The sequence below is a fragment of the Leiobunum rupestre genome, chromosome 3, assembly GCF_980474605.1.
Source record: "Leiobunum rupestre chromosome 3, qqLeiRupe1.1.hap1, whole genome shotgun sequence".
Lineage (NCBI taxonomy): Eukaryota > Metazoa > Arthropoda > Arachnida > Opiliones > Sclerosomatidae > Leiobunum > Leiobunum rupestre.
This window is the reverse complement of record NC_143386.1, coordinates 38,720,239-38,733,674: the sequence shown is the minus strand read 5'-3', so window position 1 is coordinate 38,733,674 and position 13,436 is coordinate 38,720,239. Positions and strand designations below refer to the sequence as shown.

General features: G+C 33.6%; 1 long non-coding RNA gene across 1 annotated transcript in view; it reads left to right on the top strand.

Annotated features, from left to right (window-relative positions):
* The first annotated feature begins 437 nt into the window (after positions 1 to 437).
* Positions 438 to 13,436, top strand: part of LOC149951722 (uncharacterized) — a 28,378-nt gene continuing 15,379 nt past the window's right edge. The window contains exon 1 of the long non-coding RNA XR_016479869.1: positions 438 to 679. This is a non-coding gene — a long non-coding RNA (uncharacterized LOC149951722). The remainder of the gene's footprint in view (positions 680 to 13,436) is intronic.

Below are 13,436 nucleotides of genomic sequence, written 5' to 3'. Positions count from 1 at the left end.
TAGCCACTTTGAAATCTCAAATTTGATCAAGGGTGTTTGAATCTCGTCCTATTCCGAGTTGCATCGTTAGTTTTATTAATTCATTCTTTGCCGGCGATAAATAACGAACGCCCGTCCTCAAGGACACGTCACGTCGGTCACTGTAAATGCATTTTTTATAGTTCTGGCATTTTAGGTTTAGCGAGACGAGCCTCGGCCATCGAGCCAATAAAAATCCCCTACTTTCATCTTTTCTCCCTCTTATTTATCCAGTGATTCGCATCTTCAGCGAAACGCGGAAGTTGAGCGAGAGTCGGAAGACTAGCCCGGTCTCCAGGGGCAACCAACCCTCCGCCAATCACGGCCGTTCTTTTCGCCGCTTCTGTCGGTGACGTCACTCGTTCATCTTCGCCTGCCTTAAAACGCGTCTTCGAACGGGTTTTCGAATTAAACGAGCAGTCAACGTTCTGGCAACGCGTCGCGCGGAATTTTATTCAAAATAAGCCGAATACGCGCTTTTCAGAATTATACATTTCTCGGTCGTTACTGACAAGTGACAACGCGTTATATCCCCCAACATAATTACCAGAAGTCGTTTTAGCAGGAAAAATAGATAACAGTTTTTAAATAATCGATAGGCCTTTGCCAAATTCGTAGTGAAACTAACGAGATCTGCTTCGAGATTTTCAAGTATTCTGAGGTAAGTCTTATAACGGTTTTTTTGGCACGATTGTAGATTCCCTACGGTAAGATTTAACGTTTTAAAAGGACGATTTTTTTTAGAGAATAAACCGAGCGCCAGTAATTTAAATACCGGTATCGTATTAAAAGCAGCTCGACTGCTGTTTTTGTTGTTTTTTCGACGCTGACGCTGCTGGAGGAATAATAATAAAAATGTCTAGCTGACTTCCTGGTCGTGTTGTTTAGTAGATTAAATAAGGCTGAATCTGATGTGGTAGAAAGGAAATTACAATTTTAGTTTTTTAGTTTTTTATTTATTAACAGCCAGGCTGTGGGGTTCTATATAATTTGAATTTCTACGAAATTGATCTACGCTTGTGATGGTTACGTCTTTTATTACGAAACTTACGCTAGAAAAATGTTCTTGGCGAAAATCGCCGCCAGAATCTTTTGATATTTAATTATAACCCTTGGTTTTTAAATTATTCGTGTCTAGGCTGATGCGGTCTGCACAATATTTTATTATGTGTGTTTTATGGTTTATTTTGGTTTTAGTTTTTAGTAAGTGTATCATCATTGTGGTGGGAGCGAGCAGTTATTATCAGCAGGGGAAAGATGACATGCCAAACTATATAATATAATTTTTGACTACCTCGTTTCGGATTAAAACGTTGATTTATTTATTATAAGTCGGGAAATTGGAATTATAGTTGCTAGTACAAATGTCATGAAAAAGTCGGGAAATTGGAATTATAGTTGCTAGTACAAATGTCATGAAAAAGTCGGGAAATTGGAATTATAGTTGCTAGTACAAATGTCCTGGAAAAGGTGGGGAATTGTAATTACTAGTACAAATGTCCTGGAAAAGGTGGGGAATTGTAATTACTAGTACAAATATTATGGAAACGTCGGGGAATTGTAATTACTAGTACAAATATTATGGAAACGTCGGGGAATTGTAATTACTAGTACAAATATTATGGAAACGTCGGGGAATTGTAATTACTAGTACAAATATTATGGAAACGTCGGGGAATTGTAATTACTAGTACAAATATTATGGAAACGTCGGGGAATTGTAATTACTAGTACAAATATTATGGAAACGTCGGGGAATTGTAATTACTAGTACAAATATTATGGAAACGTCGGGGAATTGTAATTACTAGTACAAATATTATGGAAACGTCGGGGAATTGTAATTACTAGTACAAATATTATGGAAACGTCGGGGAATTGTAATTACTAGTACAAATATTATGGAAACGTCGGGGAATTGTAATTACTAGTACAAATATTATGGAAACGTCGGGGAATTGTAATTACTAGTACAAATATTATGGAAACGTCGGGGAATTGTAATTACTAGTACAAATATTATGGAAACGTCGGGGAATTGTAATTACTAGTACAAATATTATGGAAACGTCGGGGAATTGTAATTACTAGTACAAATATTATGGAAACGTCGGGGAATTGTAATTACTAGTACAAATATTATGGAAACGTCGGGAAATTGTAATTACTAGTACAAATATTATGGAAACGTCGGGAAATTGTAATTACTAGTACAAATATTATGGAAACGTCGGGAAATTATAATTCCTAGTGCAAATGGTTTGGGAAAAGTCTGGGGATTATAATTACTTGTACAAATGGCTTGGGAAAAGTTGGGGAATTTAATTTTGGTTGCAAATGGGAAATGTTTGTTAAAATATGGGTAAAATTTTACTAAATTGTAGGTTAAAAGATATCAGGGAACATCTCTGGGAATGCTCATGGAAAACCTGGGAAAGCCAGGTAATTTGAATCTAAAAAACTGGCATCCCGGTCAAAACTTTTGTATTTTTCTTTCAATAACAGTCGCATTTCAATAATAAATTAAGTTCATTTACGTATGATAATAGTAGTGTTTTCTGTTCGACAAATAACTAATCTGAAAAGCGACATATACCGCGAACCACCCACGTCTAACTCAGTCGTTTAAAACGGAAAACGTTTACTTTATCTGTTTTTCCGTTATTATAAATTGCGAATTATTTATATGCAGTCCCATTGTTTGTATCGTTGTTTGCTTTTAAGTTTCGTGTCATTTTTCAACCGTCTGTTGCGCTTACGAGAATGGCGCCACCTTTTGACGTTTCGCTTTAATTCTTTCAAAGCTTTTTTTTGCGCGCGCGTTGATTAAAAACCCGTAGAACGTTTCTAAAAATAAATTAAAAATTTTCCACTAGATTCGACGCGTTGTCGTAAGCTATTGAAATCGTGTTGTACGTCGCCGCGCTACCACCTTTGTTTATTTATTGGCGCGTGCGTAGGATGAACTGAAATATTATTACGTTTTATTCTCTTCCCACATAAATCGCTTTAAAAGCGTACGTTGAGCTGGCAAAATATCACTAACACGAAACTATTATATTACAATTACTTTTAAAATTTACCTCCTTAAATTTCGCTTTAGAATAATAGGTGTTGGTCCATTTGATCGAAAAATATATGATCGACAGTCGATCATTATACGTTTGCAATTGATCGAAATTCCATTTGATCGAATCCCATTTGTCATTTGTTTCATAAGATCGAACCTTCAAATGATCGAATACTATTTGATCGAATTCAAAAGTATTTATAGTACCAGTTGGTATGTTTTTATTTTACCGAATGTCAATATGAAGTGCAGAAGGAATAATGATGGAATGATTCATTGCTTAAGTGCAGAAGGAATAATGATGGAATAATTCATTGCTTTAACTGTATTAAGCCACAAAGATGAAGAGATTTTTACTTTATACACTATATGATGGAATTTTTTATGACATCGACGATAACGGCCCGTTGTTTTTGATATATATAAATAGGGTCAGGTTAGGTTAGGTTAGGTTAGGTTGATGTACACGCGCCTTAGGCGCGTATGCACCGTTGCCTTTTCGATTTACTCCCAAAAACTAGTAGTTTTGCCCTACAGTAGCTTTCGATCAAATGCCATTCGATCAAATGGGACCCGTTCGATCATTTGGGAATCGATCAAATAGACTCAAACCGAATAATATCATAATATCTACAAATTAAGTACAAATTAAATGATATTATATTAGAGAGGTTAATCTGGACGCTTTAGACGTTTGAACGACAACGTCGGGAGTATCTAGACGTTCGTGAAATTAAATTCTTTAAAATCAGTTAAGCGTGCTGTCACTTTGATTGCTAAAGAAAACATTTACAATTGCAATGGAATTTTAATGCATTTTATAAATATTTGCCAAACCCGGGTACATGACGAAAATAACAAGACGTACGACGGTCAGAATACACACAATCCTTCTAATGTGTTAAGTTTGTTTGAGCTATTCACAGCAACCTGCAACGCCGGTATGGCGGTATCACAAACAATATCCACGGTCACGCATAATTGTATTTACACTTATTTGTTACTTCTAGTCATACTTTGAAGGCATCGAAGATTCCTACGATCAGTGTCACTCTTATTTTTTACTTCTGATCACACTTATTTGTTACTACTAGTCAGCCGTTGAGTGTCACACTTATTACTTCTGGTCATACGCCGAAGACTAGGTCGATCAGTGTCATACTCAATTATTACTTCTGGTCATACGTTGAAAGCGCGGCGCACTCTGAACGGCCTTGAAAAACGCTAGAGGGAAACGGCCGCGTAGACCTCTATAAACACGCTGATTTACAATGTTGGAAATTGCGGGAGTCCGTATACGCTGTCCAAAAAACCATACTTAGAATTAAAATTAAGGAACCTATTTGCAACTCTAGGTTATATGTAAACCACAGCTATTCAAAAATATAACTTTCATGAAAATCGGACTTAAATTAAGGAACTGTATGTAGATTTTTAGGCGAAAATATAAAACCACGAAAATTTGGGTCCCGTAAATTACCCTGAAAACTATACTTAAATTTAATATTTACCGATATAACCGAAGTTGTAGGTCCGCTGAATCCTAACCTATCCAATAATATTTTTTTTAACGTTATCGGACTTAATTTTAAATAAAATATCTACCACATAAAGCGAAACCACCGAAAATAGTAACTTGGGCAAATGCCCAACTTCTAGGGCGCCGATTTGAAAACTTTATGAAAGGCTATCAATGGAGATGTATGTACATTCGAACGAGATATCATTGACTCTTTGAGCCCTAACCGTTGAAGAGATATGCGTGACACATCGGCATCGGCGGCAACGGCTACACTGTACGTGATACTAATACACACAAATCCTTAGGATTGTGTGTAAAAACCAATACTAAAACTAAATCTCTCGACGTTGCTGTTCAAACTTCTAGAGCGTTCTGCTTAACCTCTCTATTGGTTTAGTCCAAGAATGTTTTTATTTATATCTGAGGAGAATTACTGACGTGACCGGCGTGGGTTTTAAACGCGTCGGAAAATATTAATTTTAGGGAACCAATGATATACCGAACTGCAAGGGCGTATTTAAGGGGGGCGAAATGCTGATGACCGGGGAGGAGGGTGCCTAATAAAAATCAGTGAAACTTCCGTCAGCACCCCCCCCCCTTGAAATTTTCCCTCAAAACCTCCCTGAAATAAAATCCTGGATACGCCCTTGCCGAACTGATTTGATTTGGTTTAGGGAAAATTGTCTCAACAAGGTCATTATTTCGAAGTGGAAATAAATATTTTTGCTTAGATATTGAAAGTGAGTCTAGAATAAAAATAAGTTAACGCGTAGAAAAGTAATATTAGTTCTGCGTCTCGGGTGACGTATCGATGACGGTTTACCACGAAAAGCCCTGGACATAAGAGTGAATTCGACGAGGAACCCTGTTTTTAAGCATAAACTTCTACGTATTTCGTGACGTAGGATGCAACAAGCGCAGAACCAAGCAGCAGGGACTTAAAATACTGTTTAAGTTTACTTTTTTACGCTGGTTACCTCGATTGGTTTACCAAGTCCTTTTTTACCTATCGCACGAACCGAAACCTTAATGTTCGCGTTTCCCCGCTGCTTGGTTTTGCGCTCGTTGCAGCCTACTTCCAGGGGATAGTAGGCCTCACTTTGAAGCTCTCTGGCACTCTTTTAACTCATCGTAGGAAAATGGGGAAAAAACAGGCATACTTCTCAACTCACCCTCTACAACTCCTTAACATTTTTGCATAATATTTTGAAACACCCTGTATAAATATAAACCTGCCGAAAATGGCGATAACTTGCAAAGCTTCTACTACTTCGGCTATTTATTAGTAATACTTCTGATATAATAGCGTTGGTTGTTCTGTATTTGGTAAAATAAGACTCACGACGATAAAAAACACCACATTCCATTGCTAACGCTGCTTCCTGCTTGCCTCGTTGTCAAATTGCATTTCGTCAAAATTACTTTAAACAAAAACATTTCTTCGATAAGGTAAGACTCGCGACGAAAGAAAAATTTGTATAGCCTGTTAGACGTAACTAAACAAGTTTCAACAGTCAGTTGCACCGTGAAAAAACTTAATTTCGATAATTATCAATACTTTAAAAAATTAGATTTTAATATTATTCTCTTTAAGTATAATTATCGCAGAAGACTGTAGAATAAGTTGAAATTCGATAACGTTGATAATATATAATTATGTTTAAGAAATGTTGAGCTTTCCAACAATTACCATTATAATAAATATCCTTTTTTTTCTAAAATGTACTATAACATCCTGTATTTTTAGCAAAATCTCCAAAAAGGACTATAAAGTCCTATATTTTTAATATTTTGAATTATTTTCCCATTTCAAATCCCGCAACTCAGTTAAAATGCTATAGGATAAATACCTATACAAAGTCATTCTAGTCTATACTTTTGTTATTGTTAACATGGTTAGCTACTAGTATATTTTTGTGATAAAATGGTTAAAAAGTTTCTATATTTAGTGAAAATCAAAGATTTATTTCACCTAATATAGATTGTTTTTAAATGCATAAAGTAAATAGAAAATATAGTCTTATATTTTTAGAAATATTATCCTTTTTTTCCTACAAACAATTTAAGATTTGAGTGGGGGCCTTGTTCTCCCTAACTAGAAATAAACACGTTCTTGTTACAACTTATAACGATTTTCGTATTGACGACCATTTGAAATATCAGTGTACTTCCAACGGAACACGCAAATTTTCCAATACAAGAAAATTGTTTTCGTTGTTTTGAAATGGCGAGTGTTGCCAATAAGGAATTATTGTGAATAGGGTGACCACAGTTCCTATAGAGTATTATCAACTCGTAGCTTTGGCCATGGCCGCCATTTTAGGCGCGTTTTTTTCTCTATAGGAAAAAGCATGGGTGACGTTGCGTGATGTAGCACTGACACTACTCTATATTTCCTATTTTTTTTTCTTATAATTTGACTTCTTGCCTTTTTATCCTATAATTTCATTGAATTTCCTATAATATCCTATATTTTAACTCAAAGGTCTGAAGAAATGAAAATAGTTGATATTTTCAAAAATAAATAATATATTCTATGTATAGAATATATTATTTAATTTTGATATTTTACCCTTAGATATTTTCTTTTTTCGGAAAAGTTATATTTTTAATCAATAATGTAATAAAGATTACTTTTAATTAATTTTTTTTTCGGTTATCAACTTTAATTTGAAGGTTAAACCCCCTTTTAACAATTTTGACGTCCATTTTCTTTTATTGTATATTTAATTTTCTCCTATTTTTTCCTCCCCCCCCTCGATTTTCTTATATTAACTGATGAATTTCCTATAATTACTTTAAAGGATATTGAAATATTATGTGGTCACCCTGTGGGAAAAAGGGGGAAAATTAGATAAATAATTACTAATAAATTTTCTAATTCATTAATTTTAAAATAATATTCTATTACAGGGGTACTGCCGTTACAAATCTTTAATTAAATAATCGGAGACTCACCAGATGGCGCCAACAGTTTGAAACGTAGAAATTTTAAATTATTTAAAAATTCGCCCGAAAATAATAATTATTTAACGCGTTTTTTATGGTCTTTAATTTTTAATTTTTACATAAAATTCTTTTTGAAATAAATTATATATTTTTTTCCAGGACCTTTGAATTAGCGCCATCTAGAATAATTTAAAGTAATAAAATTGAGGAGTTAATATTTCGTTTCAGTTTTTACTTAAAATGTCGCTTAGAAGTTATTTTTGTAATAAATTAATCTTTATTACCTTCCTTTCAAAACGTTTGAAATAGTGCCATCTAGTATAATTAAATAGCATTAAAATAAAACCTCTAATGGCTTCGCTTCAAATGTTTGTTTCTCTGTAATAAAAAATTCGTGAATCTATCTTAAAAGGACTATCAACTTCAGTATTTATAATAGATCAACTAGTTAGGATTTAGTTCATATTTATTTTAAGTATAACAAAATTATTAGTCAAAATTTGACATTTATACACTGAAATTTCTTAAATTTTTTGAGTAAAAATTAGTGTTGTAAGTCGGAAAATTTTCCGCAAAAAAATGGCCTTTTTCCGGAAACTTTTCCGTATTTTTCCCGGAAAAAATAAAAATAAGTTTTCTTTCCATGATTAGTCTAATATACAGTATTGTTTGCTTTAAATAAAGCGGCATTTTCGCCTCATTTTTTCGAATCTAAAAGCAAAACTAAACCTCTAGACTAGTTTAAACTGATTAAAAATGTAACATTATTAATGCTTTGTAGTTAATTTACTGATATTAGACGTTTTATATCGATAAAAAGTTAAAAGAATTAAAAACCCTTACTAAGTAATTTGTTAAAAATGTTTTTTTTTCCGATTTGCGGAAAAGTTTCTGAAAATTTTTCCGCATTTTATTTTTCCGGAAAATTAACAACACTAGAAAACTAGTTATCTAAAACGAAGCGATTCTAGGGGTAAGTGTGAACCGGGCTTAAGACTTAGACGAGCCATTTTGATACCTTAACCCGCAAAATAAATGTCGCTAGAAATTGGGATTCCCAACTGTCAGATCGATTTGTTTTGTCTGCCGACGCTGTCGATAAAACTCCCTTGTTTCAGAAAAACTCTTCCTTTACACGAACGCTCCTCCCATTTATTGGCATTTTAATATTTTTTATCCGAAACGAATAGGTGCTATGCGTCTATTCATGGCAGCCTTGCATGATGGCGTCACACGAATAATCCCATTTGAAATAGGCGAAACTATAAAGTCCAAGGGGCCTGAAAAGATGGTAGTCACGTGACTTTGTGGAGAACTGCAGCGCCATCTATCCTAAGAAATACGAACTATTATTCATTTTATTTTGCTAATGGTGGTTTAAATTTTGATCGATTCGTCTAAATTATCTATTTATTTTTATTATTTAAAACATTTTTGTAATAGAAAAGTGTAAGTTAATTAGCTGTCTGCAGTATCTGGAATTAATCTATTTCTTCTTTAACGTCGAACTGCCAACTATGAACACGAGTCACCGAATCGAAGTTGGCTGTGAAAAGGTAGTCACGTGATTTTGTTTTCCCATTTTAACAAGTTGGTTAAGACCAAATTTACTTTATAGTATCGCCTATTAGTAAAATTTTACCCTTACAGCAACGTTGCCAGCTCCTAAAACTGAAATTATGGGGTAGGTACATTTGTTCGAATTTCAATCGTCCGAACGGTGGAACAAATGTTCGAATTTCATTCGTCCGAACCGCCGAAATAACAAATGTTTCAATTGTTAGAATTGGACCACTTGTTTGTTTCATTCGTCCGAATCGGTAGCATCAGTTGTCCGAATTCTGTCTTATTGCTTTTTTTGTGGGAATTGCGTTGAATGTTGTGGATATTTTAGATTAGGTTAGGTTAGGTTCACGTTAATGTTACTATTTTCATATATTAACAATATTAAAAAAAAACAATTCCTAATGTTCGAAAAAACGGACAAACGATTATTCGAACAAATGAAATTCGCCAATAAAGTTAACATAAATTGAACGACAAAATCACCAACAAAAGTTGTGATAAATTTTTCGGGCAATGAAATACGTTTTCGGACATACGATCCTGTTTTCCGACATTCGGGCATTTGTACCACGTACCGTTCGGACGAATTAAATTCGAACAAATCTACCCAAATCGAAATTATAGTACCAAAACCCAAAAATAATCGAGTTTTCTAGAAAATTATAGTACACAAGTACGGCCAACTTTTATTACTCGCTATACCGTGGTAGCACTTGATCATAGTTGGCCGTACTCATATATTTATTGTGCCGCCCACTTCTACAACGCTTGATTACTCAGCTGTATTTGCGAGTGTAAAAAGGTACAAACCAAACACTCCAAGGAGTATAATATTTTCATTCATAGCCTACTAGGAGTAATATAACAGACTGGAAACGGCGTTCTTAAGTTAACCGAAAGGAACTTTCTCAAATTTCTATAATTATCGCACAAGTATCGGAAATATACTCAAATTATCGCAAAAATTAGTACGCGATTGAAATTATAATACGGAAAAAATCGAAAGATAATATTATCGAAATCATAAGTGGATAAGAAACATAAGTATGACACTTCCTATTCGCCCAATGCTAATTTTTAAATGATAGTCTGTTTCGCCAACGACAGCGTAAGCCATTACGTACCGACGGACTGACAGCTCTCCGCGAACTGCTCCTGGTAATTGGAGGATGCCCCGAAAATCGGCGACGGTCCGCCGGCAGCCTCTTCGACGGACCAGCCAAGGCCTATTGAAAATTGAAATACTTTCAAAAGTGTAAATAACGCTTACTCTTGGAAAATAATGATGATTTATTGAATCTGAAGATAAAACTAAATATTATAAACACGGGCTCCATTTCAGAAGTTAGTTATTTTCGAATTTCATACCTAAACGGGTGTATACGCTCGTATTTCTCGCCATCAAACTAACCAACTATTTTGCCAACGGAAACAGTAGGAAGGGTCGAGTTTCCGGTTCGGAAACTTCCTATTTCGCAATCACTCCACGACAGACTATCATTAACCGAATTCGTTCTGTGCCATACTTATGTTTATAGTACATTTCGACATAAGTAACATAATAATTATAATACGGTTGGCAACCAGAGCTGGACATGACTACTAAAATAAATGATCTGACTACTAAAATTAATCGAAATCTGGGGACTCGCTAGTCAATTTGACTAGTGACAAATTTATATAAATATTCATAAATAATGGCGAATATGGCGTATCATAAATTCATCATTAATCAATCCCATTTTATTTTAAAATTGTGATCGGCCAAAGTCATATTACTCAAGTGATAATTAATTCCTATTTTAATTCTGAAGGGTAAAGCAAATTGTTTGCACTTTGCAGCCCTTCTGGATTTTATACCCCCATTTTTACCCCCACTAGTCAGGCTGACTACTAAAATAAATTAATATAGGAGGCTCACTAGTCAGGCTGACTACTAAAATAAATTAATATAGGAGGCTCACTAGTCAGGCTGACTACTAAAATAAATTAATATAGGAGGCTCACTAGTCAGGCTGACTACTAAAATAAATTAATATAGGAGGCTCACTAGTCAGGCCGACTAATAAAATAAATTAATATAGGAGGCTCACTAGTCAGTCTGACTACTAAAAAAATATCCTTAGGTCCAGCCCTGTTGGCAACGCTGACGATGACGTCACACGAATAATTCCATTTTACTTTCAATTTTGTTTCGTTTGTAGCCAATTGTTTGTGATATTAGTTCGTGCCGAAACGCCGTGAAAATAAAATGTAACCCTGCAGACTCTCCCCTGGTGGTGGAAGCGATAGCCGCGCTTCCAAGCGACTCTGTTTTTATTTAGAATTCCTGTTTTGTAGGTCGAATGATGTAGCCGTAAGCTGTCTGGTAGGCCAAAAATATGATTTCCCCTTCTTGGCTTTCCAGCCAGCCAATAGCTTGTTTGTCTACCTGCTGTCGCCCTTGTGCCTGATTGTTATTATAACGCTATTATTTGAAAAATTGTCGTCGGTCGTGACCGTCGTGTTGTCGTGGTTTGGTATTTACACGTTTTGAAGCTACGAAACTGTGATGTCCTTTTTCGTAAATGACCATTTGGGCTGCTTTTACGTCGTTATTTTTTACCCTCCCTTATACTTTAATTAAAATACTTTTTTTTATTTATTCTTTATTATTATTAATTAGGAAACATGACGGCGAATATAATGTTTTGGAGCAAAATTTTACTTCATTTAATTAAAATATAAATAGTTCTTTATTTAATTTAATTAAAATATAAATAGTTCTTTATTTAATTTAATTAAAATATAAATAGTTCTTTATTTAATTTAATTAAAATATAAATAGTTCTTTATTTAATTTAATTAAAATATAAATAGTTCTTTATTTAATTTAATTAAAATATAAATAGTTCTTTATTTAATTTAATTAAAATATAAATAGTTCTTTATTTAATTTAATTAAAATATAAAGTTCTTTATTTAATTTAATTAACATAGAAATAGTTCTTTATTTCATTTAATTAACATAGAATAGTTCTTTATTTCATTTAATTAACATAGAATAGTTCTTTATTTCATTTAATTAACATAGAAATAGTTCTTTATTTCATTTAATTAAAGTGGTTATTTTTCCTTTTTTAATTTCGTTGTCAAATGGCAATATTTCTTCATTTCTTTTTTTTAAATGGCAATATTTCTTCATTTCTTTTTTTTAAATGGCAATATTTCTTCATTTCTTTTTTTTGAAATGGCAATATTTCTTCATTTCTTTTTTTTTAAAAATGGCAATATTTCTTCATTTCTTTTTTTTAAAATGGCAATATTTCTTCATTTCTTTTTTTTGAAATGGCAATATTTCTTCATTTCTTTTTTTTAAATGGAAATATTTCTTCATTTCTTTTTTTTAAATGGAAATATTTCTTCATTTCTTTTTTTTAAATGGAAATATTTCTTCATTTCTTTTTTTAAATGGCAATATTTCTTCATTTCTTTTTTTTGAAATGGCAATATTTCTTCATTTCGTTTTTTTTGAAATGGCAATATTTCTTCATTTCTTTTTTTTGAAATGGCAATATTTCTTCATTTCTTTTTTTTTTTGAAATGGCAATATTTCTTTTTCTTTTTTTTAAAAATGGCAATATTTCTTCATTTCTTTTTTTTAAAATGGCAATATTTCTTCATTTCTTTTTTTTTGAAATGGCAATACTTCTTAATTTCGTTTAGGGCGTTGGCTATGCCTATTCATCCTTGAAAATTATCGAATACACAATCAAAATAAAATTCTTAATTTACAGAAATAATTATAAATAAATAAATAGGTAGAATATTTGTCAAGCGAATGAAAACGAGCACGTATTTCAACTAAGGAGATCCTTAGTATCAATATCAGCCCTCGTATAACGAGATATATAATACCCTGAACCATTTCTGCGTCAGTGGCTTTCCTCCCAGAGTTGATTCCCCCAAGGTATTTACGTCGCAGACCGCGCCGCCACCCGGGGGGGAAACGAGTCTCGTCTACCCCCCTTTTCGTCTGTATCGCGAGCTTGCAGACGGCTTGGCTCCAAAAAGAAAATTTGGCGGGAAACTCTGATGGGGGGAAAAAAGAATAAGGGAAACCCATTATAAGCCGTATCAAGAACTTACTTAGGCTACTGAGAACGGTTGCGTTATTTATTACATCAGCCTTTTCAGTTTACATAAGAGCCATGCTGGATACTCGTAAACTGCAGGATTTCTCTAAGTAGGCTTTTTTATAGCACGGCTTGTTTACACAGGTTATAATTCAAAAGCGATATGTGGGGGACCGTTACGAACTGCAATCCCGCG